General features: G+C 47.3%; 3 long non-coding RNA genes across 18 annotated transcripts; all 3 read left to right on the top strand.

Moving 5' to 3' along the window:
• The first annotated feature begins 1,267 nt into the window (after window positions 1-1,267).
• Window positions 1,268-6,775, top strand: LOC311426501. 6 transcript variants are annotated; one of them, XR_014686785.1, is made up of 7 exons: window positions 1,268-1,479; window positions 1,910-2,055; window positions 3,130-3,527; window positions 4,321-4,353; window positions 4,843-5,678; window positions 6,262-6,335; window positions 6,439-6,775. It is a non-coding gene; the product is annotated as an uncharacterized lncRNA (long non-coding RNA). The 6 variants fall into 6 exon arrangements; XR_014686786.1 differs by having other exon boundaries at window positions 1,270-1,479; window positions 6,262-6,775; XR_014686787.1 differs by having other exon boundaries at window positions 1,282-1,479; window positions 4,321-4,419; window positions 5,596-5,678; window positions 6,262-6,775.
• A 4,249-nt stretch (window positions 6,776-11,024) lies between these two features.
• LOC311426545 lies at window positions 11,025-18,056 on the top strand. 6 transcript variants are annotated; one of them, XR_014686817.1, is made up of 10 exons: window positions 11,025-11,492; window positions 11,763-11,816; window positions 11,917-13,798; window positions 13,920-13,969; window positions 14,355-14,448; window positions 14,558-14,693; window positions 15,407-15,536; window positions 15,731-15,769; window positions 16,452-16,597; window positions 17,777-18,056. It is a non-coding gene; the product is annotated as an uncharacterized lncRNA (long non-coding RNA). The 6 variants fall into 6 exon arrangements; XR_014686818.1 differs by having other exon boundaries at window positions 17,616-18,056; XR_014686819.1 differs by having other exon boundaries at window positions 17,370-18,056.
• A 1,470-nt stretch (window positions 18,057-19,526) lies between these two features.
• On the top strand, window positions 19,527-25,040 carry LOC311426547. Of its 6 annotated transcripts, XR_014686828.1 has the most exons (7): window positions 19,527-19,742; window positions 20,173-20,318; window positions 21,393-21,790; window positions 22,584-22,616; window positions 23,106-23,941; window positions 24,527-24,600; window positions 24,704-25,040. It is a non-coding gene; the product is annotated as an uncharacterized lncRNA (long non-coding RNA). The 6 variants fall into 6 exon arrangements; XR_014686829.1 differs by having other exon boundaries at window positions 19,528-19,742; window positions 24,527-25,040; XR_014686830.1 differs by having other exon boundaries at window positions 19,537-19,742; window positions 22,584-22,682; window positions 23,859-23,941; window positions 24,527-25,040.
• The last annotated feature ends 337 nt before the right edge of the window (window positions 25,041-25,377 follow it).

The following is a 25,377-nucleotide window of genomic DNA, read 5'->3' as shown; positions in this document are numbered from 1 at the left end:
TGGGTCCCTCTGTGCGCGTCTCGAACCAGGCTGCAGTAAATACGCGTAAGCGAGTAGGCTGCTGCAGCGCGTCCTGGACAGTATCAGGGTGCTACTCTGCTAGCAGTGGAGAGCTGGGTGAAGGTGCCCAGGGTAAGGGCTTGTTCTGCCTCAAGTTGAACAGAAAGTTTCAGGAGTTGAGCATCCCAGGGGATGTTTGTAGGACTGCTGTTAGACGATAAAGGTTCGGATGGCTGTCGACGAAGGGGATTTTGTTGGTTCTTTTTCGATAGCTGTTCCTGCCAAAGATCGCGTCGGTCACAAAAGGTAGTAGTAACCTTGCGGTTTCTATGTTCTGTAGCGTTTGTACTAAAATACACTGGCAGATGAATAAATGAGCAGGTACAAATACACGTGACTCTGTAGCTGAGACTAAATAACGTGCAGTTTCTTCTGTGTTTTATCTTTCAAAGCACGTTGTTGCTGAGCGCCTGAGCTTTTTGCTCGCATTACCGAGGAAAGGAATGGCAGTGCTTCTTCCCCCCCTCATCTCTCTTTTTTTTTTTTTTTTTTCCCCCCTCTCCTCTTCTTCCTCGATGACAGGGTACTCAATGTTTTCCTCGGATGTCCACGTGAAAAACGAAATAAATAAATAAATGCTGATGGTGAAGACACTGACAGAATTGGGTGACATTTTCAAGGTAGAGGAGGGGCGAAGAATGTGGAAATTCCTGGTACATTAGTGGTGCTCTGTTAACAAAACTGACGTATACGCCACTTGCTGTTCCTAGTTTTTTGGTTTGGTTTTCCTTTCAGTAGTCTCCCCGAAGGCTTTTGCGGACACACGGTGTATCTTTTCTGTTCTTCCAGTATTCGTTTGTCAGGAAAGACGACCATGCAATCCGAGGGCTGTGGACAACCATCTACCAGGTGGTTGTTGCAGCCTCCATCGGTCATGTTATTTGTGCTTTTAGCTCGCCCTCTCCTATATCTTGAGTTGAATTTCTTTTTTTTTTTTTTTTTTTTTGGCAACGCTATGTTTGCAGTGATAGCATTGCTGCCGAGGTATTTTTGACTAAAAATGATCTTAACTGTAGTAGTGAATTCACAGAGTGTGGCTTTGTGTAACGACTCCCGCGATCACAACTTTTTTTTTTTTTTTTTTTTCCTTTGTCACAGATAGGAGGAAAGCTCTTTCCGGAGAGATGGAAAGAAAGTTGTTTCAGAATACGTTCAGAATGTCTGAAGTTGTTTTGGAATTTTTTTTGTTTTTTTTTTTTTTTAGTAGTTAACGGTAGTACAGCCCACAGAGCAATTTCTTTGTGCGTGAGAACTCGCGGGTTAACTGAAAGTTACTTGTTTTATTATAAAACTAGGATTTGAAGCCACGGGCATTCAGAAATGCATATGATATGTCTTGTCACAATCTTCTAGATCAGCTAACCGGAATGAGAACCAATCTTCTGAAAACACGCAGGGATATCGTGGGGCAGGATGAAGGTAAATGGACACAATTATTTATTAATATTCTGGTACAGCTATTTAATTCACCTAAGTAGTGTTTCTGTCCTCGGTGTGGGAGAGGAAGTAGACTTTGCATCGTTTCTTGGGTCAGTCGTCCTTCCCTAGATTCCGAAGGAAAAGAATGAAATTTCTGCCTTCTGTCACAAAACATGTTGTGCGTGCTTGGAATTTGAAAATTCAGTTTCATGGGTGAGCTTTCCTGTGCAACAGGATGCAGTAGATGTTCTTATAGTGATGGTGAAAGGAAAGAGGGGCTTTATTTGCCTTTTGCTTTTCCTTTGTTTTGTAGAGGGAGGAAATAGTGATTTCTAGATCTTAAATGCTAACACTGGAAATGGAAGCATGCGAGGCTTGTATTTCCTTAGTCTTAAGGTAGACTAAATTTAGATACCTTGTTCTGCTGCAGACTGCCTTCACGGCGTTCCTGTTGCTCAAAGGGGAAATCATCAGGAGTAGTTGAAAATGATGCCTTCACCCCTTCGGGAGATTGATCCAGATCAACCAAAAAGGCTTCTTCATACACTTGGCAGTCTGTTCAAACAGGATGAGAAGGTAGGAGAAGTCTTGCTGTCTGCTGTATCATTATTTGAAAAGTAACTGAATTGTAACACGGAGGCAAATACTCTGGTAGTGAATTGACGAAGCAATTGTTTTTTACTTATATTAAAAAAAAAAAAAAAAAGTCTTTTCAGGGTACGATGATAGATGAAGCAGATAAATTTGTTGCTGGGCCTCAGAATAAGATCAAGCGTCCTGGAGAGCCCAATACTCCAGCATCACTAAAGAGAGAAGGCGTAGCACGTCGCCGCTATTGCGACGGCCACAGTCACTGTTGTGACAAACCATGTTGGTGGGAAAGGGCCACCCTGTGCTGCTGGATCTCCGTCACCATATCTGAACCTCAAAGGCATGCCAACAAATAAAGGTGTGTTGGAGTTGTTGTAGTACAGGAACTTGTGTGGTCATAAATGGACATAGTGTGCAGGAAAAAAAAAAAAAAGGTCTCCGTGCTTTCTGTGTTAATTCAAAAGGACACGTAAGTTTTAGAGTTAATTGGGACTGAATTTCTTTGGTCGGCTTAGACAAACAGGCTGTTGCTATAGGTAACGAAGTCCTGAATGAGCAATAATTTGGAACTGTTTCTAAAAAGTGCTGAAACCTTTCACCACGATGGTTTGGCGGTAGCAAGGATTTCATTTCAGCTTTTAATTCTCATTTGTGTATTCTATAGTGGGGAAGGGAGAAGTGGGGAAGGAAAGTGTGTAAAAAAAAAAAAAAAAAAAAAATTTTAAATTTCTCACAAATAGTAATTTACCCACCTGTTGCAGCAGAGTCGAAAGAAAAATTTGCTGGAACTGGGGGAAGGAGGGGAAACTTTAGTTTGCTTTAGTCACTGAAATGGGAATACAGCAAATAACTTCACGACAGTCATATGAGACGGTAGCAGCCCAAAAGGAGGTATTCCTGTGGTTGCGTCAAAGGGTGAATAAAACTACTGAAGTGATCTGACAGTGCTGAGTAACTCTCTCCACAGTACTTTCAACAAGAAGGGATGCAGAATAATGTCCTTCTGTGTTTTTTGATCCTGCAGTTATATGCACTACTAAGCTCCTTCTTAATTTTCAGACACTGGTATCAGTACTGTCCAAGATGGTAATGGAGAGAAGAAAGCAGAAAACTGTCAGTTGCTGGAAGAGCAAATTGATGGCTTGTCTGTGCAAATGGCTTCTTCGGTTCCAGCTGTTAAGGGAGAGGATGAAATGTCACCTGGTGACTTAGACTCTCTACATGATGAGTTCAATTGCTTAAATGATGCAAAGATGGCTTGGATCGTAAACCTGGTACCAATGCACTTGTTCGAGGGCCTCTAAATTACAGCGTGGCTAGAGATGACCAAAAACGAGTGATGGAGTCTACTTCTGAATCTGTGCCAAATTGATTTAAAATAACACCTACAATGTTGGAGGGAAGCGATGCTGGTATTAAAATCAGAGTGGTGAAAGAGGTTTGCAAACGTGGAAGAAGTAAGTTCTTTATTAGTGTATTAAAAATAGGCTAGGGGTACAGAAGACTTTTTCTTGAAATGAGGATCTATTTTGAAAATAAAACCTCAGATTTGGAATGATTTTTGATTACTCGTGTACAAGTAGTGGAAGAACAAGAAAGTAAGTACATGTATTCAGAGTCCAACTTTATATCCTCACCGTCCTTACTGCAGCACTCTTAAGCAGGCTTAGTCACAGCACCATTCGTGTTTTCATAGTTGGTTCAGAGAAGAAAACACAGAAACCAATGAAGAAATACTGTTGTTTCACATCTAAGGTGTCCGGTTCATTCTTTTGCGCTACTTTTTTTTTTTTTTTTTTGTTAAACTTTATACGAGACAATCGTGCTCATGCTCCACATAGATCGGTCATCTTGTAAAGAGTAGTTATCTTAAACCTCTGCTTTCAAAAATGACAGCTCTAGGTTGAAACATGGCTCGGTATCCCTTTGTTTCTATTAACTGCTGATCATGGCAGCGTGTTCGTGGAGATACAAGGCTTCTCTGCTGATTAAACCTAGTCTGCATTTTCCAAGGGCAGGTGTTTCTAGATACTGCTCTTTTAAGAGAACAAAATTCAGCGTTACATTTGAATATCAGCTAATCGATATCACTTCAAATTATTGGTATGCTGGCTTTTTTTTCTTACGTGCATTACTGTATGCAGAAATGGGAAACTCTAGGCTTTGTTGTTTTTCCTTTGGCTGTTGAGATTTACTGAAAATGCATTTACAAGATCTGTTTCTAATATCTGTTTGGATCTCTTCTTTAAGATCGTGAAAAAAATCTTCTCTCTTCTTGAGGAGGTACGTACAAGGACGGATGGAAACTCAGAAGTATTTCATTGAATTTGCTATAAGGGAAGGAGCAAGGTTTGTATAGATACGAATGATTCGGAGTTAAACGCTAACGTTGTTCATGATAGCAAATCTCAGTCTTTTCCAAAACAAGTGTTTTGTTTTGACATACCTAAATTATTACAGTTTCAGCGGTCAAACTGCCGTTGTATTTTCTGAAGTAAATGGTCGTTACCTAGAGCTGAAGTGTGAAATAGAAAGATACGGGTGGTTATGGAAGAAAGACCCAGAATTTGCGTGGGTTGGGGAAAGATGGCTGTATCAAATTAAATTTGCCATTCTGATGTCAGAAATGAGGGAAGCTCTTCCATGCTGGAAACAGAGAGCCTCCGCTAATACTGTTTGTCGTGGCCAAATAATACTGAGTTATTTAACTGCTGTTTTTGGAAGAAGAAATGAAATTACTTCCCTAGGTTTAAAAATCGTGTCTTAATACAGCACTTAGAGAGAACGCTAGAGGAGCTAGAGTTCAACAGCCTACCCAACAGAGTTAATCAGGTGAACGGTAGATAATAGTGTACCAGCCAGAGGAATACGGACCGGGAATGAGTTTGCTGTGCCGCAGAAGAGTGGAAGAGGACGTAGCTGTTGCCCTCGCCATCCTGGCGGTCAAGTGATCTTACTGTCAGAGTCCGAGAAGAAGCAGCAGAGCTTTAACTTTACGAACCTCTATCGGCAGAAGCTGGGCTGTAACCTTAGGGACGTGCTATGAAAGGTGTGGCTTTTTTCCTGTGGAGGGTGCTCTTTGCTCAACAGGCTGAAAAAAATAACCATTGCTGCCCCTCCTGCAGGTGGTGAGAATTTACTCACTTGAATACTGTCATTAGCCGTTTTACGTGCAATAGGCAGTGGATCGCACTAAAATGGGGCACTGTCAAATGCACACAGTGTCTGCATTGTGGAGAGATCCCATCTGTTGTGTCCCCCCCCCCCCCCCCCCAATAAAAAAACAAACAAACAAACAAAACTCCCAGAAACACCTGCACTGGTAATATTGCATGTTGCCAGCACAGAGACGAGGGCCTTGTTCCCGAGAACTGCTAGCCATGCCTTTAAACTTGAGATTCAGCGTAGATCGAGAGTAAAGAAACTGCTGTTGTGTTAATGAAAGCTAAAGACAGCCCTGTGACTGTTACCACTTGGTGGTTACTAAACAATCTACCTCAGACTCTCTTCTGTTTTTATCTGCAGACATTATGAAAGCGCACCTGAGGCTTCCCAGGTCCCTGACTTCAGTTCTCTTTCATCCCGTGAGGAGGACGGAGATTCTTCAGGTGGCCTTGCCTTGGCACACGCTGTGCTTTGGAAGCACTAAAAAGAAATGCTTTTAAAAGTGTGCATTTATTTTAATGTTCATACAAAAGAGATTGGTTTTGAACAGTGTTGTTACCGGATCACTAATTTGATATTTTAACTGTATGCATTTTTTTGAACATAGGGGTGTGTGTGTGTGTGTGTGTATATGTGTGTGTGTATATATATATATATATATATATATATATATAAAAAATAAACCGTTTTATTAATTCTCGTTAAGTGCTGATCTGAGGAGTCTGTAATGGGCAGCGCTGAATTCCTCAAATTGTCTGTCACCAACAGACCGCTAATATTTTTTGTGAAACCAGTCTGCATATCCTGAAACCCCACTTCTGGTAATAGCTGCGGAATGTGTTTGTTACTTACCTCCCGGTAGCACGTACCCTGGAGCACCTGCCTCATCAGTCAGCTCAGCCTGTACAGGGTGTACATTTTTGCTCCAAGGCTAAAGTGTTAAAGACACCAAGTTCCAGCTTACCAAATCCTTGGTTACCCGAGTTAATATCCTCCCTTCCGTTCCTCTTACTCTTTTGTTCAAAGGTAATGTTGTGAATCACAGAAAATGCAACGAAGACTGGAGCACCTGCACGTAATTAATATTTTCCTTTTAAACGGTAATATGCCAGTAGTAAGCGGCTCTTCAGATAATTTTATTTTCGGTTGTTCTCATTTAAAAACAGTCTCCTGCTCCTTTAACAGCTTTCTTTTAAAAGACAGGTTGAAGTTGTGCTGGCGTTAAGAAGCTCTTCACAAGGTACTGGGGCTGTCCTGAGGATTCCACTTGACCAGCCAGCAGAAGAGGCAGGGAAACATACTTACATTGATGGCCTGAACTTCTCTTCCTATTACTCTTTTTAGTACTAGCCAGCGTGTGTGAGACATCTTTTCCTTTTCCTGTGAAGCAGTGGGCTGGTCTTTCTGGAAGAGGTTGTTTGACCATTGGAATTACACCAGTGAGATTCAAGAAGGAAATAAAATCCAAAAGCAGCAGCGTATCTTTATTACTACGTTAAGTGAGAAAGTGACACTTGGAACGAACTCGTTATAAACAATTCTGAACTCTTTTCTTAGCGGGAACGTACTTGAAAAAAAAAACAAACGAACCACAGGAGTACCTTGGAATACATAGGGCGATTCATCCCTTCAGGATCATTACACGGCAGCTGTATGTCACCACAATACACCTCTTTTGCTTAATGGTGGACTTCTCAGAGGGAATTTACTTGGGTCAGGTATACTGTGTGTATGTGGTTTTATGCACGTAGAACTGCCTGTACTACACTATCTTTTAAATAGGTGGTGGTAAGAGGAGACAGCTTTCTTCTAGTAGATTCTTCCTTAAGTTGCTTTAGTGATTCCGGGGGCGCTCACTTGACCGTGATGTGCCTGACCTGGTTAGCATCTAAACCTCCTCCTCTGATGTGGTACAGCTGTCTGCTAAATTAGTTACAGAAAGATGGTGACTTTAACTCAGACAGTTCTCTCTTACCTCGCTATTGTTTTATCTGGATAATTTGAATTTGGATTAGAGCAGCGGAGGGAAAAGATGCCTTACACTGAAACGGACGCGAGTCTGTGAGAAGAAAGCCAGGCGTCCTTGGAGACTGCCAATGAAAAGGGGAAGAAAAATGAGTGGAATAAATCTGAGTGCACATAGTCCTGCATCCCGAAGGGAGCACAGAAGGAAGGTTGCTTGCTTAGAAGAGCAGTGGATGCTTCGTGCCCGCCTTAAAGAGAATATTAACAGAGAGAATTCTTTGTAAGACAAGCTGCCCCGCGGGGTGTGGGTAGCAAATACGTTGGAAAAAATACAGCCCCAAGCTCCGAATGGCACAGTAGGCGAGCTGTGATCCGCCCGACAAGGCCTCCCGCGGGCGCCCTCTGCCGCCACCTGCTGGTGGAAAACGAGTACTGCAGGCGGCCGAGGGGCGCGCATGCGCGGTGGCACCGGCGGGCGCCCTCTGCCGCCACCTGCTGCTGTTATTCGGGTACTGCAGGCGGCCGAGGGGCGCGCATAGCGCGGTGACTCCCGCGGGCGCCCTCTGCCGCCACCTGCTGGTGGAAAACGAGTACTGCAGGCGTCCGGGGGGAGCGCATGCGCGGTGGGGTCCGGTGGCGCCCCCTGCCGCCACCTGCTGGTGGTGAAGGGGTACTGCAGGCAGCCGGGGGGCGTGCATGCGCGGTGGGGCCCGGGGGGCGCCCTCTGCCGCCACCTGCTGGTGGGAAGCGAGTACTGCAGGCTGCCGGGCGCCACGAATGCCGCATGACGCCCGTGGGCACCCTCTGCCGCCATCTGCTGGTGGAAAACGAGTACTGCAGGCGGCCGGGGGGCGCGCAACGCGCGGTGACGCCCGCGGGCGCCCTCTGCCGCCACCTGCTGGTGGGAAGCAAGTACTGCAGGCGGCCGGCGGACGCGCATGCGCCGTGGGGTCCGGTGGCGCCCTCTGCCGCCACCTGCTGGTGCAAAACGAATACTGCAGGCGGCCGGGGGACGCGCATGCGCGTTGGCACCCGCGGGCGCCCTCTGCCGCCACCTGCTGGTGGAGAACGAGTACTGCAGGCGGCCGGGGGACGCGCATGCGCGTTGGCACCCGCTGGCGCCCTCTGCCGCCACCTGCTGTTGGGAAAGGGGTACTGCAGGCGGCCGGGGGGCGCGCATGCGCGGTGACGCCCGCGGTCGCCCTCTGCCGCCACCTGCTGGTGGAGAACTAGTACTGCAGGCGGCCGGGGGACGCGCATGCGCGTTGGCACCCGCGGGCGCCCTCTGCCGCCACCTGCTGGTGGGAAAGGGGTACTGCAGGCGGCCGGGGGGGGCGCATGCGCGGTGACGCCCGCGTGCGCCCTCTGCCGCCACCTGCTGGTGGGAAAGGGGTACTGCAGGCGGCCGGGGGGCGCGCATGCGCAGTGACGCCCGCGGGCGCCCTCTGCCGCCACCTGCTGGTTTTAATCGGGTACTGCAGGCGGCCGAGGGGCGCGCATGCGCGGTGACGCCCGCGGGCGCCCTCTGCCGCCACCTGCTGCTTTTAATCGGGTACTGCAGGCGGCCGAGGGGCGCGCATGCGCGGTAACGCCCGCGGGCGCCCTCTGCCGCCACCTGCTGGTTTTAATCGGGTACTGCAGGCGGCCGAGGGGCGCGCATGCGCGGTGACGCCCGCGGGCGCCCTCTACCGCCACCTGCTGGTTTTAATCGGGTACTGCAGGCGGCCGAGGGGCGCGCATGCGCGGTGGGGCCCGGGGGGCGCCCTCTGCCGCCACCTGCTGGTTTTAATCGGGTACTGCAGGCGGCCGAGGGGCGCGCATGCGCGGTGACGCCCGCGGGCGCCCTCTGCCGCCACCTGCTGGTTTTAGTCGGGTACTGCAGGCGGCCGGGGGCCGCGCATGCGCGGTGGGGCCCCGGGGGCGCCCTCTGCCGCCACCTGCTGGTGGAGAACTAGTACTGCAGGCGGCCGAGGGGGGCGCATGCGCGGTGGGGCCCGGGGGCGCCCTCTGCCGCCTCCTGCTGGTGGAAAACGAGTACTGCAGGCGGCCGAGGGGGGCGCATGCGCGGTGGGGCCCGGGGGCGCCCTCTGCCGCCTCCTGCTGGTGGAAAACGAGTACTGCAGGCGGCCGCGGGGCCGTGCATGCGCGTTGCTTATTACGTCGTTGTTTTTTTTGCTGTGTAATTTCCTACGCTCCTAGATTTTTCTTCATATGTAAATCACACAGAATCACAGAACTTCTAGGTTGGAAGAGACCTCAAGATCATTGAGTCCAACCTCTGACCTAACACTAACGTTTGAGCTAATTCCCGTGGAAAATATTTCATTTACTTTCTTGGTTGTATTGTCCTTTCTATGTTCAAAGCTGAGGCATAAATACGGTAAATTTTGCTTCTAGAAACACCCCAGTTCTTTTGTCTGCACTCTGCATGCTGTAAACTAGGGATAGGCACAAAAAAAACCAAATAAATAAATAAATAAAAGAACACAGCTGCTGCTGCTCCTGCTCTCTTTCTTGTGGTTTGCCCCCTCCTCTTTCCCAGGTGATTGGGTTTGGGTGCTGGGCGGGGCCAAATGGTATAGGAGCCCCAGGCACGGCATCAGAGAGCTCCTTCTGCCCGGGCTGCTCTTTGGGGTCAGTGCTTTGTTGATGCTTCTGTTAGCTACATGCAGGGTTCTTTTGGTGGGTCAGGGTCTGGTACGATCTTTTAGAGGAAACCGATCTAGTAGTATGTGCATTTATTGCTTGAAGCTCTTTGGAGGTGATTAATTGTTATAGCACATTTATGGATAGGATGTCAATGTTATTTTGTGCGTTTGCTTTGTTGTTCTAGGTCCCTCGTGATTTTTGCAGGGTTACAGGGCAGATGCCACCAGATCTACCCCTTTTGTTGTTTTTGTTTTGTTTGATTTTTTTTTTTCTTGATTTTTCTTTTTCTTTTTTGGAAGGGGGTTTGGGATTTGAGCATCTCAATTTTGCGGGTTTGGGATTTGAGCGTCTTAATTTATTGGGTTAGGGGTTTTAGGCATAGGACTTCAGGGGTTTAGTGTGGTAAATAGTTTGGGTTAGGTCCGTAGGGGTTTCGAGGATGTTTAGGGATAGGGCTTGAGGCTTTTTTGTGTAAGGGCGGGAAGGGCTAGGGTTACAGTGAGCGCTGTTAAATGTAGTTCTCGAAAACTCGGCCTCTGATTGGCCGTGCTGGCTGTCCAGGGAATTCTGGTAGGTGTAGTTTTCCGGCACCAGGCTTCCGGTAGGCCGTGTTGACTGCCCGGAGCATGCCGGGAGATGTAGTTCTGGGCCTCCGAACTTCCGGGAGGCCATGTTGGGTGCCCGGAGCATGCCGGGCAATGTAGTTCTGGGCCTCCGGACCTCCGGGAGGCCATGTTGAGCGCCCAGAGCATGCCTGGAAATGAAGTTCTCGGGAACCAGGGTTGGGCTTAGGGACTAGGGCTGGGGCTAGGGTTAGAGTTTAGGGTGAGGGTTGGGGTTAGGGTTAGGGCTAGTGAATGCTGGTTCTCTGTGTTTGCAGATGACGGTGAGCGTGTTTAAACTAATTCCAGTTGAAGAAGTTTCAGTTACTTGCTTGGTGCCGTTATCAGTTCAACATTAAAAGCTGCAGCAAAAGCAAAAGGGGATTTTTGCTTCTAGAAACACCACAGGTCTCTTGTCTGCTCTCTGAATGTTTTTGAGATAAAACAGATTTTAAAAAACAAAGGAAAGGAAAGGAAAACAAAACAAAACAAAACACAGCTGCTCCTTTTGCTCTCTTCCTACTTTCATGTGCTTTGCCCCTCCCCTTTCCCAGGTGATTGGGTTTGGGTGCTGGGCGGGGCTAAATGCTATATGAGCCCCAGGCATGCCATCAGAGAGCTCCTTCTGCCTGGGCTGCTCTTTTGGGGACAGTGCTTTGTTTTTCCTTCTGTCCGTTGCAGGGTTGTTTAGGCAGGCTGGAGTCTATGGATTTCTGGATTTTAAGTGCTTGGAATTCACTTAGTAGAGGGATGTTTAGTAGGGGCTGCTGGCTCAGTTTGGGGCGCGGTTGTCACTGCAGTTATTTTCCTACAGCCAATAGAGTAAAATTCCAGTTTGCCTTTTAGAGGTGCTATAAGTGGGTAAAGAGAACAGATGGAAGCGTGTGCCACGTGGGGTAGGCAAGCGGCTGAGGTACAGGAGGGGATGAGAGCATGTGATTTTTTTTCTGGGGATGAAATGGACTCAATTTTGTTGGTGTATAATCTGTTCTGCTCCTAGATTTTTCTTTCAATGTGAAGAAAAGTTTGAGCTAATTCCAGGTAAGAAAGTTCCAGTTACTTGCTGGGTCGTATTGTCCTTTTAATATTCAAAGCTACAGCAAAAGCGTGGGGATTGTTGCTTCTAGAAACACCCCAGTTTTCTTGTCTGCACTCTGCATGCCGTTGAGCTAAAGCAGACTAAAAAATAAATAAATACAGGAAACACACACACAAAAAACAACAATAACAAAAACAACAACAACAAAAAAAACACACCATTGGGTGATGTGTTGTGAACGCAACGATCATTTAATCCCTTTGTTTTCCCAGGTGGTGTGGATGATACTGGTTGCACTGTTGGAGCTTGGATTTGGAGAGGAACAGGTGAGCATAGTTGTATGTTGCATCAGCAGTAGTCAGCGTTGTGGAGAAGGTGGGCATCATGACCGGCATGCTAGTGAATGCTGGTACTCTGTTTTTGCAGCTGATGATGAGCCTGGCAATTGACTAAGATGACGACCAGTGCCTGTGTATTTCTTGAGGCGGAGGGAATTTACCATGCAGCAACCTGAGAGCTAAGTTGGGGGGCACCTGGTATTTGCATATCTGGGGTGGCTAATGGGAGCTGGGAGCCAGAGCAGCGTGGAGCCAGCTGGCTGAAAATACTTGGTGCCGCTGCGAGGGTGGTTCAGGCTGGGTCACGTTCAGGCTGCTTGTGGCTGGGTCACCAGGCTAATAGAAGCAGCGGGATTATTTTGTAGCGTGAGTGCGTGCGCCAGGCAGGACAGTTTCCTTCTGTTCGTCTGTCCTGTAGTGTTGCTTCTGCAGCGTCTGTTCTGTGCTTCTCGGGTCTTGATATCCTTCTAGCTTTTTACACTGGACAGACCAGACAGGCGACTTGGTAGCGGTGCTGAAGGGCCTCAGTGCTTGTTTTGTCATCGTGGCTCTGATCCGAGCACTTCTTGTCTTGCAGTCGCTGCTTGAAGTGCAGTTCTGTTTCAGGTCTCGTGCATCATATTCGGTTTGAGATCGCACCTGTTTCCATCCTCGCTCTTGTGGAAGTCATCTGGGCCGCATCAGGAGCTCTTGCTTGGGAATTGATTTCCTAAGCGTCGTCTTATGTGATTAAGGAGGTATTGGGGAGGCAAGGACAGTCCCCAGACAAGGACTGTATATCTCGAAACAAGACACCGGAACTCACGATAAGGAAGCGGCAGACGGACAGAGAAACAAATGTAAGGACTATAAATCTCAAAACTGGACGTTGGAATTCATTATAAAGACACAACAAAGGGAAGAATTAGCAACAGCCAGCTCTTGCGATTAAGAAACATGCCAACTCAGCGGATTCCTGACCAAAGGTGAAAAGTACAATGTGAGGAAGACTCGGGGTCTTCCTCCCAAAGACCCCTGCCCACGTCCCAAAGGCCCCTGCCCACAGTTCTTGGGAGGCTCTACTCAGGCGCAAGGTGCCAAAAGGCTAATTAGCATGAGAAGCGAGGGAAGGCGGGGGTAGGCAATGAATATGTATAGGCGCCAGTAGAATATTGATAGATTGATTGTATAAATTCAAGACTGCTTTCTGCTTTGGGTATGCACGATAGGTGGAGAGATCCCCCCGTGCATCCAGCGCTGCAATAAAGAATATACCGCTTAAAGGAATTTCGGCTTCGATCTTTGAATCATATGGGGTTTTCAGTCCCCATCCTTCTGGTCTCTTGTCTTGAAGGAAGGCTTTTTAGGCCTCCATCACCCCAGTTCTGGCAGTGTCTTCCAGTCGCGTGTCGTGACATTTGAGTCTCTCCTTGGGTCTGGTGCAGAGCACCTGTTGTGACTTGCTGTTGCCATAGGGCTTCCCTCCGGGGGTCACTTTTTCTTGCGCCTTGTGTTGTGTGTTTTGTTTGTAGTGTTTGTGGCGTGGCTGTGTGTGTATGTGTTTGGTCTGGAGCTGTCCTGCCTGGCAGTTAGTGATGACAGCTAACGTGGCAGTGCATGGGTGTGCTAATACATTGTCCGGACTGTGTTGGCGAAGACATCTGGTCTGCCTCTGCGCACGTACTGAAGGGCAGCAGGCACAGTCATCTCTGTGGTGTTTGTCAGATGTGCGTGTGGGGGGGAAGAGTTGAGCTGCTTGTGAGCAGCTGCTCGCATAGTGCTTGAACGGTGTGCTTGAGGAGGAGGTCTGTGGAATCTTGAAAGCTTACAGATAAGGGGTTTTTGAAACTTTTATTTTTATTTCTCTCCTGTCCCCAGTAGAGCGTAAACCTTTGGAGGAACCTGTCACAGGAAAGAGCTCCTTCCGGAACTGTTCAGCGCTCCGTAGGCAGCTCGGTGACTGGCTTGGTCTACTTCTGAGGTGTGCTGAGGTATGGGGGCTGCTGTTTTGAAATGATAATATTGTAAACGGGGTCCCTTTGTGTTGTTGAGGGATGGGTGCTAATGCTGGCAGCTGAATGATTATCTTGTGACCGTTTTCATTTGTTAAAGCTGAAACACAGTGTACAACGCGGGACTTGACCGGAGCTGCTTTTGGCAAGGTGAGCGATGAACAGATGTAGCAGGTACTTTAGGGGTGCAGTTGTCACTGCAGTTACTTAACTGCACAAAGTACAGTAAAAATCCTGTTGATATTTCAGGGGTGTTGTAGCTGGCCTAAGAGAGCAGATGGAAGCATCTGCCTCGAGGGCAGGTGAGGGAGCAGAGGTTAGGGAGCAGATGAGAGTAACTGTCCCAGCTGTGCTGTGGCTTTGGATGCTGCTTCAGCCTATGCTTTTCTTTTTGTTTCACAGGTGTGTCGCACAGGCTCAGAGGGGCCAAGCTGCACTCTGAAGAGCAGCACGGGAAGGGCGGGCTGTTTGTGAGCTGGATTGGAGCAGAACTGCCAAGTAGCACGAGGTGACTGCGAAGGGTCTTGCTTTGCAGGTGCCATGGCAGGCTCTCCACAGAAGCGGTTGAGGATTTGAGAGGAGGTTGCAGATCATCGAGGAGCGACACGTGCAGGGACGGCTTGAAAACGGTATGGCTGCTTTCTCTTCTGTTTATCAGGTGTCCCAGGCGACGTGGGCTGTGATGTTAGCCTTTAGGATCGGAACAAAGCAGGTGCTGATGGCGGTCTTCTTCGGTAGGCAAAGAGGTGCCCGAAGCCCCCTCCTGTGCAGCCTGAGCACGCCTCGCTGAGGATGAAGCTTGCTTTCCAGCAGTTCTGGAAACTGTGTTGAGGCTGAAATGCTGCGTCTGTGTTCGGGTTGGGGTTGCACCTTGGTGAGTATAGGGATGGGTTTTAAGTGGGTGCAGCGGAGGGCCCGGCCCCAGTGTCCTGTAGTGTGTTTTGACCCATCAGCATAGCCTTTTGGTTCTCAGATAGCCTGCTGAAGGAAGTGATTTTTGCTGCGAGTGGAACGGAATTGATTTTGTTGGCGTATAATCTGTTCTGCTCCTAGATTTTTCTTTCTGCGTAAATAAAAGTTTGAGCTAATTCGAGCTGAAAAAGCTTCAGTTACTTGCTTGGTTGTGTTGTCCTTTCAATATTCAAAGCTGCAGCGAAAGCATGGGGATTGTTGCTTCTAGAAACACCCCAGTTCTCCTGTCTGCCCTCTGCATGCTGTTGAGCTAAGCCTTATAAATAAGTAAATAAACCACAGCTGCTGCTCCTCCTCTTTCTACTTTCATGTGCTTTGCCCCTCCCCTTTCCCAGGTGATTGGGTTTGGGTGCTGGGTGGGACCAAAAGGTATATGAGCCCCAAGTATGCCGTCAGAGAGCTCCTTCTGCCTGGGCTGCTCTTTGGGGGTAAGTGCTTTGTTTTTCCTTCAGTCAGTTGCCGGGTTCTCTAGGCAGGCTGGAGTCTATGGATTTCTGGAATTCTAAGGGCTTGGAATTCACTTCATAGAGGGATATGTAGCAGAGGTTGCTGGCTCACTTTTTTTTTGGGATGGTGGGATACGCTCCTGTGTTTGATCTGTATTTTAATCTCTAGATGAATCAACCCACTTGTGTAACTCTCCAGAGGACTAAAACCAGCTTGATGACATGCTACAAGAGGCTTGACCGTGTTGGTGCAGTATTACCAAGAGACTGAGCAGGGTCACCTTTTTCATCTGCAAAGGGTATGTCTGCCATTACCCCTGCCGGGGCTGCTATGCATTCATGGCCTTGTGGCATTTGTGGACTTCAGTTTGTTTGTTTGTTTGTTTGTTTGTTTTATTTGTCTGGCTCTGGTCTCTGTGTTTGAGTCCTCTGCATGTGCCGCACTGTTTGCGTATCCATTGTGGATGTGACCTTCTCTCTTTGTTTCTTGTAGCTCAGGGCGTAGGCACGGAAGCTTGAACGAAGCATGAGGGTGAGTGGACAGCAGTGGGGGCCCCGAGTTGCTCGGTGGACTGTGTGAGTCTGCTTCAGCTGTCGGGCCGGCTTTGCAAGTGCCTTGCGACAGCAGAGTACGTCTCCTGCCACGTTTCTGACACGTGCCAGACGTCAGCGGTTCCAGGGTTCCAGTTCCTGAAATGCTGGAGATGCTCGGAGCACGAGAGGAGCTGGGGCGGCTTCGGGGGGCTGGGGGAGAGGGGACAGGGGAGAGGGGGGCGGCTGCGGCGGCGGGGGGGGGCAGAGAGGGCAGCAGGAGGAGGTGCCGTTGCGTGCGCGTGGCCGACGCCCCTCTGGATTGGCTGGAGTGCTCCGTCCCGAGGCATGCTGGGAGCTGTAGTTCTGCGCTGCCGGGCGGCCACGTGGGCTCCGGGCTGCGCGGCCGGGCCGGGGCCGGGCCGGGGCCGGGCCGTGCGCGCCGGGAGGCGCAGGTTGCCGCTGGCGGCGAGCGCGGTTGCCGGCGGTGAGGCGAGCGAGAGCCTCCGGGGGTGCCTCCTCGGAGCGTCGGGCCGGGAGGGGCGGGGGGTGTTGAGGCCGGGCGCGGGTCCTCGCTGCGCTTGATCGTTGGGCTGGGCTGCGCCGCGCCGCGCCTCGGAGGCTTTCCTCTCCCTGCGTCCTGACAGCCGGCTCTCTCCTTGTGCTGCGGTTCACCGGGGCAGAAGCAGCTCCCCGCCGCTAGGACCCCTGCGGGGTTTGTTGCCGAGCGAAGGTGGCGCACCGGGTAAAGCGAGGAAAGCCGCAGCTGGCGTGCTGCGGTCGCAGGGTTCTCAGGAGAGAGAGCAGCCCGTCCGTCCCGACTGCCCAGGTAAGTCGCAGCGACCTCGGGGTGGAATCAAGGCGTGCTCGTAAGCTTCCTGCAGCCCCGGCTCCAAGGCTTCATTGAATTTGCGGAAGCGCGAGCTGCTCGGCGCTGGGAAGCGCAAAGGGAAGGAAGGCACGTAGTGCCTGCCGAGTCGTAGTAGCCTCTTAGACCTAGAATGAACTGGCCTGTCAGGCTCTGTCTGTTGCTCAGTCTTTGGTACGAGAGGCTAAACTTTGTCCCGCCTCAGCTTTCGGAGTTGTCCTAGGAATAGACCGGTGCTTGCGGGGCTTTCCAGGACGCTGGTTGCGGTCAGTGAGGACAGACGTGAGAGGCAATTTCTGTCTGTCTGTCTGTCTGTCTCTTGGTTATGTCCCAAGAGTTTTGCTTGAACTGTGTGCAATAAAGGAGGCCTTGGGCCTGTACTGAGCAGCGAGAGAGAGCAAAACTCTGCGTAAGCACTGGCCGTGGCAACGTTGCTTGGGAGTTGAGCGGCTGGGGGTCTTTCCAGAGGTGGGGGGTCTTCCCAGCGGAACTCGGTACGCAGGCAGAAACGTGACCTTCGAGGTCTTTGTTTGTCTTGCGCTGCAGCTGTGGTATTTGCCCCATAACTGTATGGAGTTGCTGAATTCTAGAGGGGATGATGATAGAGACGTCCCTGGTTCAGCCTTTTTTTGCCGCAGTCCTTGCAGAAGTTGTGGAAAAATGAGTAGTATCCTTCTCTTTAAGTTCACCTTTTAAAGAGTTCTTCCTGCAGACTCCTGTCTCCGTGGTTTAGGTACGTGATTTGTGTGAAACAGAGCCAGGCTTTCCTGTTAACGAGTGCCCTGATTGAAATTCCCTGTTGTTGGAGAACAAGAACCATCAGTGGTGCTTGGCAGTTTAAAACCTCTTGGCTTACGCAAAGGCTAACTTGCCAAAGCGAATGGGAAGTAGCCTAAAGTTCAGTAAATGCGCTGAATAGAAAAGGCCGTCTTCTTGACGGGAAAAGAGCTTTGCAGAACGTGAGCTTTGTTTCCCGTAGGGCTCCCTGCTTGCCCACCTGTTCAGCGATTACTGCAGGCTTTGACTGGTCCCCTCAGGCCCAATATCGCACACGTGCTGTGCTGCAGACGGTGCCTTAGCTTCCTTGCCGTCTCGTGCTGCGTTACTTGTACCTGCGGAAAACTTACTTCAGTGTCACAGAAACCCCGTGGGAAGCGTTCCCGACTCACGCCGGTAGGACCATCCCGTCGCGGCTGGTAAAATCCAGGAGCAGGACGATGCTTGGAAGAACGTCACCTATGGAGGAGAAGACAACAGTCTCCTTCCTGTTAGGCAACAGGTTTCCAAGACTGGTTTCCCCACCCCCCTGTGCGTTTTGAAGGAGGCAGTCCCTAAGCTGATGCAATCCAACTATCCAACTGCATCTAAGATGCTGGTTGTTACTTCCATAAGCTATAAAGGAACTTAATGTGTTCTGTGTTTTTAGGTCGAGGCTCGTGTGCGTGAGTTTGGCTTGTCGCGATGGCCGGTGTAGATGATCGCTCACGTGCCCCAAAGCTCCTTGTGCTGATGCTGGATCTGCCCCACGGTAAAGGACCGCATGCTGTGTGTTCAGCTTTTCTTCCTTACCGTGTCGTCCGTATGTATGTATGTATTTACTTCTCTGAAGGAAAGGGTGGATTTTTCGTGGGTCCCTCTGTGCGCGTCTCGAACCAGGCTGCAGTAAATACGCGTAAGCGAGTAGGCTGCTGCAGCGCGTCCTGGACAGTATCAGGGTGCTACTCTGCTAGCAGTGGAGAGCTGGGTGAAGGTGCCCAGGGTAAGGGCTTGTTCTGCCTCAAGTTGAACAGAAAGTTTCAGGAGTTGAGCATCCCAGGGGATGTTTGTAGGACTGCTGTTAGACGATAAAGGTTCGGATGGCTGTCGACGAAGGGGATTTTGTTGGTTCTTTTTCGATAGCTGTTCCTGCCAAAGATCGCGTCGGTCACAAAAGGTAGTAGTAACCTTGCGGTTTCTATGTTCTGTAGCGTTTGTACTAAAATACACTGGCAGATGAATAAATGAGCAGGTACAAATACACGTGACTCTGTAGCTGAGACTAAATAACGTGCAGTTTCTTCTGTGTTTTATCTTTCAAAGCACGTTGTTGCTGAGCGCCTGAGCTTTTTGCTCGCATTACCGAGGAAAGGAATGGCAGTGCTTCTTCCCCCCCTCATCTCTCTTTTTTTTTTTTTTTTTTCCCCCCTCTCCTCTTCTTCCTCGATGACAGGGTACTCAATGTTTTCCTCGGATGTCCACGTGAAAAACGAAATAAATAAATAAATGCTGATGGTGAAGACACTGACAGAATTGGGTGACATTTTCAAGGTAGAGGAGGGGCGAAGAATGTGGAAATTCCTGGTACATTAGTGGTGCTCTGTTAACAAAACTGACGTATACGCCACTTGCTGTTCCTAGTTTTTTGGTTTGGTTTTCCTTTCAGTAGTCTCCCCGAAGGCTTTTGCGGACACACGGTGTATCTTTTCTGTTCTTCCAGTATTCGTTTGTCAGGAAAGACGACCATGCAATCCGAGGGCTGTGGACAACCATCTACCAGGTGGTTGTTGCAGCCTCCATCGGTCATGTTATTTGTGCTTTTAGCTCGCCCTCTCCTATATCTTGAGTTGAATTTCTTTTTTTTTTTTTTTTTTTTTGGCAACGCTATGTTTGCAGTGATAGCATTGCTGCCGAGGTATTTTTGACTAAAAATGATCTTAACTGTAGTAGTGAATTCACAGAGTGTGGCTTTGTGTAACGACTCCCGCGATCACAACTTTTTTTTTTTTTTTTTTTTCCTTTGTCACAGATAGGAGGAAAGCTCTTTCCGGAGAGATGGAAAGAAAGTTGTTTCAGAATACGTTCAGAATGTCTGAAGTTGTTTTGGAATTTTTTTTGTTTTTTTTTTTTTTTAGTAGTTAACGGTAGTACAGCCCACAGAGCAATTTCTTTGTGCGTGAGAACTCGCGGGTTAACTGAAAGTTACTTGTTTTATTATAAAACTAGGATTTGAAGCCACGGGCATTCAGAAATGCATATGATATGTCTTGTCACAATCTTCTAGATCAGCTAACCGGAATGAGAACCAATCTTCTGAAAACACGCAGGGATATCGTGGGGCAGGATGAAGGTAAATGGACACAATTATTTATTAATATTCTGGTACAGCTATTTAATTCACCTAAGTAGTGTTTCTGTCCTCGGTGTGGGAGAGGAAGTAGACTTTGCATCGTTTCTTGGGTCAGTCGTCCTTCCCTAGATTCCGAAGGAAAAGAATGAAATTTCTGCCTTCTGTCACAAAACATGTTGTGCGTGCTTGGAATTTGAAAATTCAGTTTCATGGGTGAGCTTTCCTGTGCAACAGGATGCAGTAGATGTTCTTATAGTGATGGTGAAAGGAAAGAGGGGCTTTATTTGCCTTTTGCTTTTCCTTTGTTTTGTAGAGGGAGGAAATAGTGATTTCTAGATCTTAAATGCTAACACTGGAAATGGAAGCATGCGAGGCTTGTATTTCCTTAGTCTTAAGGTAGACTAAATTTAGATACCTTGTTCTGCTGCAGACTGCCTTCACGGCGTTCCTGTTGCTCAAAGGGGAAATCATCAGGAGTAGTTGAAAATGATGCCTTCACCCCTTCGGGAGATTGATCCAGATCAACCAAAAAGGCTTCTTCATACACTTGGCAGTCTGTTCAAACAGGATGAGAAGGTAGGAGAAGTCTTGCTGTCTGCTGTATCATTATTTGAAAAGTAACTGAATTGTAACACGGAGGCAAATACTCTGGTAGTGAATTGACGAAGCAATTGTTTTTTACTTATATTAAAAAAAAAAAAAAAAAGTCTTTTCAGGGTACGATGATAGATGAAGCAGATAAATTTGTTGCTGGGCCTCAGAATAAGATCAAGCGTCCTGGAGAGCCCAATACTCCAGCATCACTAAAGAGAGAAGGCGTAGCACGTCGCCGCTATTGCGACGGCCACAGTCACTGTTGTGACAAACCATGTTGGTGGGAAAGGGCCACCCTGTGCTGCTGGATCTCCGTCACCATATCTGAACCTCAAAGGCATGCCAACAAATAAAGGTGTGTTGGAGTTGTTGTAGTACAGGAACTTGTGTGGTCATAAATGGACATAGTGTGCAGGAAAAAAAAAAAAAAGGTCTCCGTGCTTTCTGTGTTAATTCAAAAGGACACGTAAGTTTTAGAGTTAATTGGGACTGAATTTCTTTGGTCGGCTTAGACAAACAGGCTGTTGCTATAGGTAACGAAGTCCTGAATGAGCAATAATTTGGAACTGTTTCTAAAAAGTGCTGAAACCTTTCACCACGATGGTTTGGCGGTAGCAAGGATTTCATTTCAGCTTTTAATTCTCATTTGTGTATTCTATAGTGGGGAAGGGAGAAGTGGGGAAGGAAAGTGTGTAAAAAAAAAAAAAAAAAAAAAATTTTAAATTTCTCACAAATAGTAATTTACCCACCTGTTGCAGCAGAGTCGAAAGAAAAATTTGCTGGAACTGGGGGAAGGAGGGGAAACTTTAGTTTGCTTTAGTCACTGAAATGGGAATACAGCAAATAACTTCACGACAGTCATATGAGACGGTAGCAGCCCAAAAGGAGGTATTCCTGTGGTTGCGTCAAAGGGTGAATAAAACTACTGAAGTGATCTGACAGTGCTGAGTAACTCTCTCCACAGTACTTTCAACAAGAAGGGATGCAGAATAATGTCCTTCTGTGTTTTTTGATCCTGCAGTTATATGCACTACTAAGCTCCTTCTTAATTTTCAGACACTGGTATCAGTACTGTCCAAGATGGTAATGGAGAGAAGAAAGCAGAAAACTGTCAGTTGCTGGAAGAGCAAATTGATGGCTTGTCTGTGCAAATGGCTTCTTCGGTTCCAGCTGTTAAGGGAGAGGATGAAATGTCACCTGGTGACTTAGACTCTCTACATGATGAGTTCAATTGCTTAAATGATGCAAAGATGGCTTGGATCGTAAACCTGGTACCAATGCACTTGTTCGAGGGCCTCTAAATTACAGCGTGGCTAGAGATGACCAAAAACGAGTGATGGAGTCTACTTCTGAATCTGTGCCAAATTGATTTAAAATAACACCTACAATGTTGGAGGGAAGCGATGCTGGTATTAAAATCAGAGTGGTGAAAGAGGTTTGCAAACGTGGAAGAAGTAAGTTCTTTATTAGTGTATTAAAAATAGGCTAGGGGTACAGAAGACTTTTTCTTGAAATGAGGATCTATTTTGAAAATAAAACCTCAGATTTGGAATGATTTTTGATTACTCGTGTACAAGTAGTGGAAGAACAAGAAAGTAAGTACATGTATTCAGAGTCCAACTTTATATCCTCACCGTCCTTACTGCAGCACTCTTAAGCAGGCTTAGTCACAGCACCATTCGTGTTTTCATAGTTGGTTCAGAGAAGAAAACACAGAAACCAATGAAGAAATACTGTTGTTTCACATCTAAGGTGTCCGGTTCATTCTTTTGCGCTACTTTTTTTTTTTTTTTTTTGTTAAACTTTATACGAGACAATCGTGCTCATGCTCCACATAGATCGGTCATCTTGTAAAGAGTAGTTATCTTAAACCTCTGCTTTCAAAAATGACAGCTCTAGGTTGAAACATGGCTCGGTATCCCTTTGTTTCTATTAACTGCTGATCATGGCAGCGTGTTCGTGGAGATACAAGGCTTCTCTGCTGATTAAACCTAGTCTGCATTTTCCAAGGGCAGGTGTTTCTAGATACTGCTCTTTTAAGAGAACAAAATTCAGCGTTACATTTGAATATCAGCTAATCGATATCACTTCAAATTATTGGTATGCTGGCTTTTTTTTCTTACGTGCATTACTGTATGCAGAAATGGGAAACTCTAGGCTTTGTTGTTTTTCCTTTGGCTGTTGAGATTTACTGAAAATGCATTTACAAGATCTGTTTCTAATATCTGTTTGGATCTCTTCTTTAAGATCGTGAAAAAAATCTTCTCTCTTCTTGAGGAGGTACGTACAAGGACGGATGGAAACTCAGAAGTATTTCATTGAATTTGCTATAAGGGAAGGAGCAAGGTTTGTATAGATACGAATGATTCGGAGTTAAACGCTAACGTTGTTCATGATAGCAAATCTCAGTCTTTTCCAAAACAAGTGTTTTGTTTTGACATACCTAAATTATTACAGTTTCAGCGGTCAAACTGCCGTTGTATTTTCTGAAGTAAATGGTCGTTACCTAGAGCTGAAGTGTGAAATAGAAAGATACGGGTGGTTATGGAAGAAAGACCCAGAATTTGCGTGGGTTGGGGAAAGATGGCTGTATCAAATTAAATTTGCCATTCTGATGTCAGAAATGAGGGAAGCTCTTCCATGCTGGAAACAGAGAGCCTCCGCTAATACTGTTTGTCGTGGCCAAATAATACTGAGTTATTTAACTGCTGTTTTTGGAAGAAGAAATGAAATTACTTCCCTAGGTTTAAAAATCGTGTCTTAATACAGCACTTAGAGAGAACGCTAGAGGAGCTAGAGTTCAACAGCCTACCCAACAGAGTTAATCAGGTGAACGGTAGATAATAGTGTACCAGCCAGAGGAATACGGACCGGGAATGAGTTTGCTGTGCCGCAGAAGAGTGGAAGAGGACGTAGCTGTTGCCCTCGCCATCCTGGCGGTCAAGTGATCTTACTGTCAGAGTCCGAGAAGAAGCAGCAGAGCTTTAACTTTACGAACCTCTATCGGCAGAAGCTGGGCTGTAACCTTAGGGACGTGCTATGAAAGGTGTGGCTTTTTTCCTGTGGAGGGTGCTCTTTGCTCAACAGGCTGAAAAAAATAACCATTGCTGCCCCTCCTGCAGGTGGTGAGAATTTACTCACTTGAATACTGTCATTAGCCGTTTTACGTGCAATAGGCAGTGGATCGCACTAAAATGGGGCACTGTCAAATGCACACAGTGTCTGCATTGTGGAGAGATCCCATCTGTTGTGTCCCCCCCCCCCCCCCCCCAATAAAAAAACAAACAAACAAACAAAACTCCCAGAAACACCTGCACTGGTAATATTGCATGTTGCCAGCACAGAGACGAGGGCCTTGTTCCCGAGAACTGCTAGCCATGCCTTTAAACTTGAGATTCAGCGTAGATCGAGAGTAAAGAAACTGCTGTTGTGTTAATGAAAGCTAAAGACAGCCCTGTGACTGTTACCACTTGGTGGTTACTAAACAATCTACCTCAGACTCTCTTCTGTTTTTATCTGCAGACATTATGAAAGCGCACCTGAGGCTTCCCAGGTCCCTGACTTCAGTTCTCTTTCATCCCGTGAGGAGGACGGAGATTCTTCAGGTGGCCTTGCCTTGGCACACGCTGTGCTTTGGAAGCACTAAAAAGAAATGCTTTTAAAAGTGTGCATTTATTTTAATGTTCATACAAAAGAGATTGGTTTTGAACAGTGTTGTTACCGGATCACTAATTTGATATTTTAACTGTATGCATTTTTTTGAACATAGGGGTGTGTGTGTGTGTGTGTGTATATGTGTGTGTGTATATATATATATATATATATATATATATATATAAAAAATAAACCGTTTTATTAATTCTCGTTAAGTGCTGATCTGAGGAGTCTGTAATGGGCAGCGCTGAATTCCTCAAATTGTCTGTCACCAACAGACCGCTAATATTTTTTGTGAAACCAGTCTGCATATCCTGAAACCCCACTTCTGGTAATAGCTGCGGAATGTGTTTGTTACTTACCTCCCGGTAGCACGTACCCTGGAGCACCTGCCTCATCAGTCAGCTCAGCCTGTACAGGGTGTACATTTTTGCTCCAAGGCTAAAGTGTTAAAGACACCAAGTTCCAGCTTACCAAATCCTTGGTTACCCGAGTTAATATCCTCCCTTCCGTTCCTCTTACTCTTTTGTTCAAAGGTAATGTTGTGAATCACAGAAAATGCAACGAAGACTGGAGCACCTGCACGTAATTAATATTTTCCTTTTAAACGGTAATATGCCAGTAGTAAGTGGCTCTTCAGATAATTTTATTTTCGGTTGTTCTCATTTAAAAACAGTCTCCTGCTCCTTTAACAGCTTTCTTTTAAAAGACAGGTTGAAGTTGTGCTGGCGTTAAGAAGCTCTTCACAAGGTACTGGGGCTGTCCTGAGGATTCCACTTGACCAGCCAGCAGAAGAGGCAGGGAAACATACTTACATTGATGGCCTGAACTTCTCTTCCTATTACTCTTTTTAGTACTAGCCAGCGTGTGTGAGACATCTTTTCCTTTTCCTGTGAAGCAGTGGGCTGGTCTTTCTGGAAGAGGTTGTTTGACCATTGGAATTACACCAGTGAGATTCAAGAAGGAAATAAAATCCAAAAGCAGCAGCGTATCTTTATTACTACGTTAAGTGAGAAAGTGACACTTGGAACGAACTCGTTATAAACAATTCTGAACTCTTTTCTTAGCGGGAACGTACTTGAAAAAAAAAACAAACGAACCACAGGAGTACCTTGGAATACATAGGGCGATTCATCCCTTCAGGATCATTACACGGCAGCTGTATGTCACCACAATACACCTCTTTTGCTTAATGGTGGACTTCTCAGAGGGAATTTACTTGGGTCAGGTATACTGTGTGTATGTGGTTTTATGCACGTAGAACTGCCTGTACTACACTATCTTTTAAATAGGTGGTGGTAAGAGGAGACAGCTTTCTTCTAGTAGATTCTTCCTTAAGTTGCTTTAGTGATTCCGGGGGCGCTCACTTGACCGTGATGTGCCTGAC

Source organism: Aythya ferina (genome assembly GCF_964211825.1).
Source record: "Aythya ferina genome assembly, chromosome: W".
NCBI classification, from domain to species: Eukaryota; Metazoa; Chordata; class Aves; order Anseriformes; family Anatidae; genus Aythya; species Aythya ferina.
This window is presented reverse-complemented; position numbering and strand designations above follow the sequence as displayed.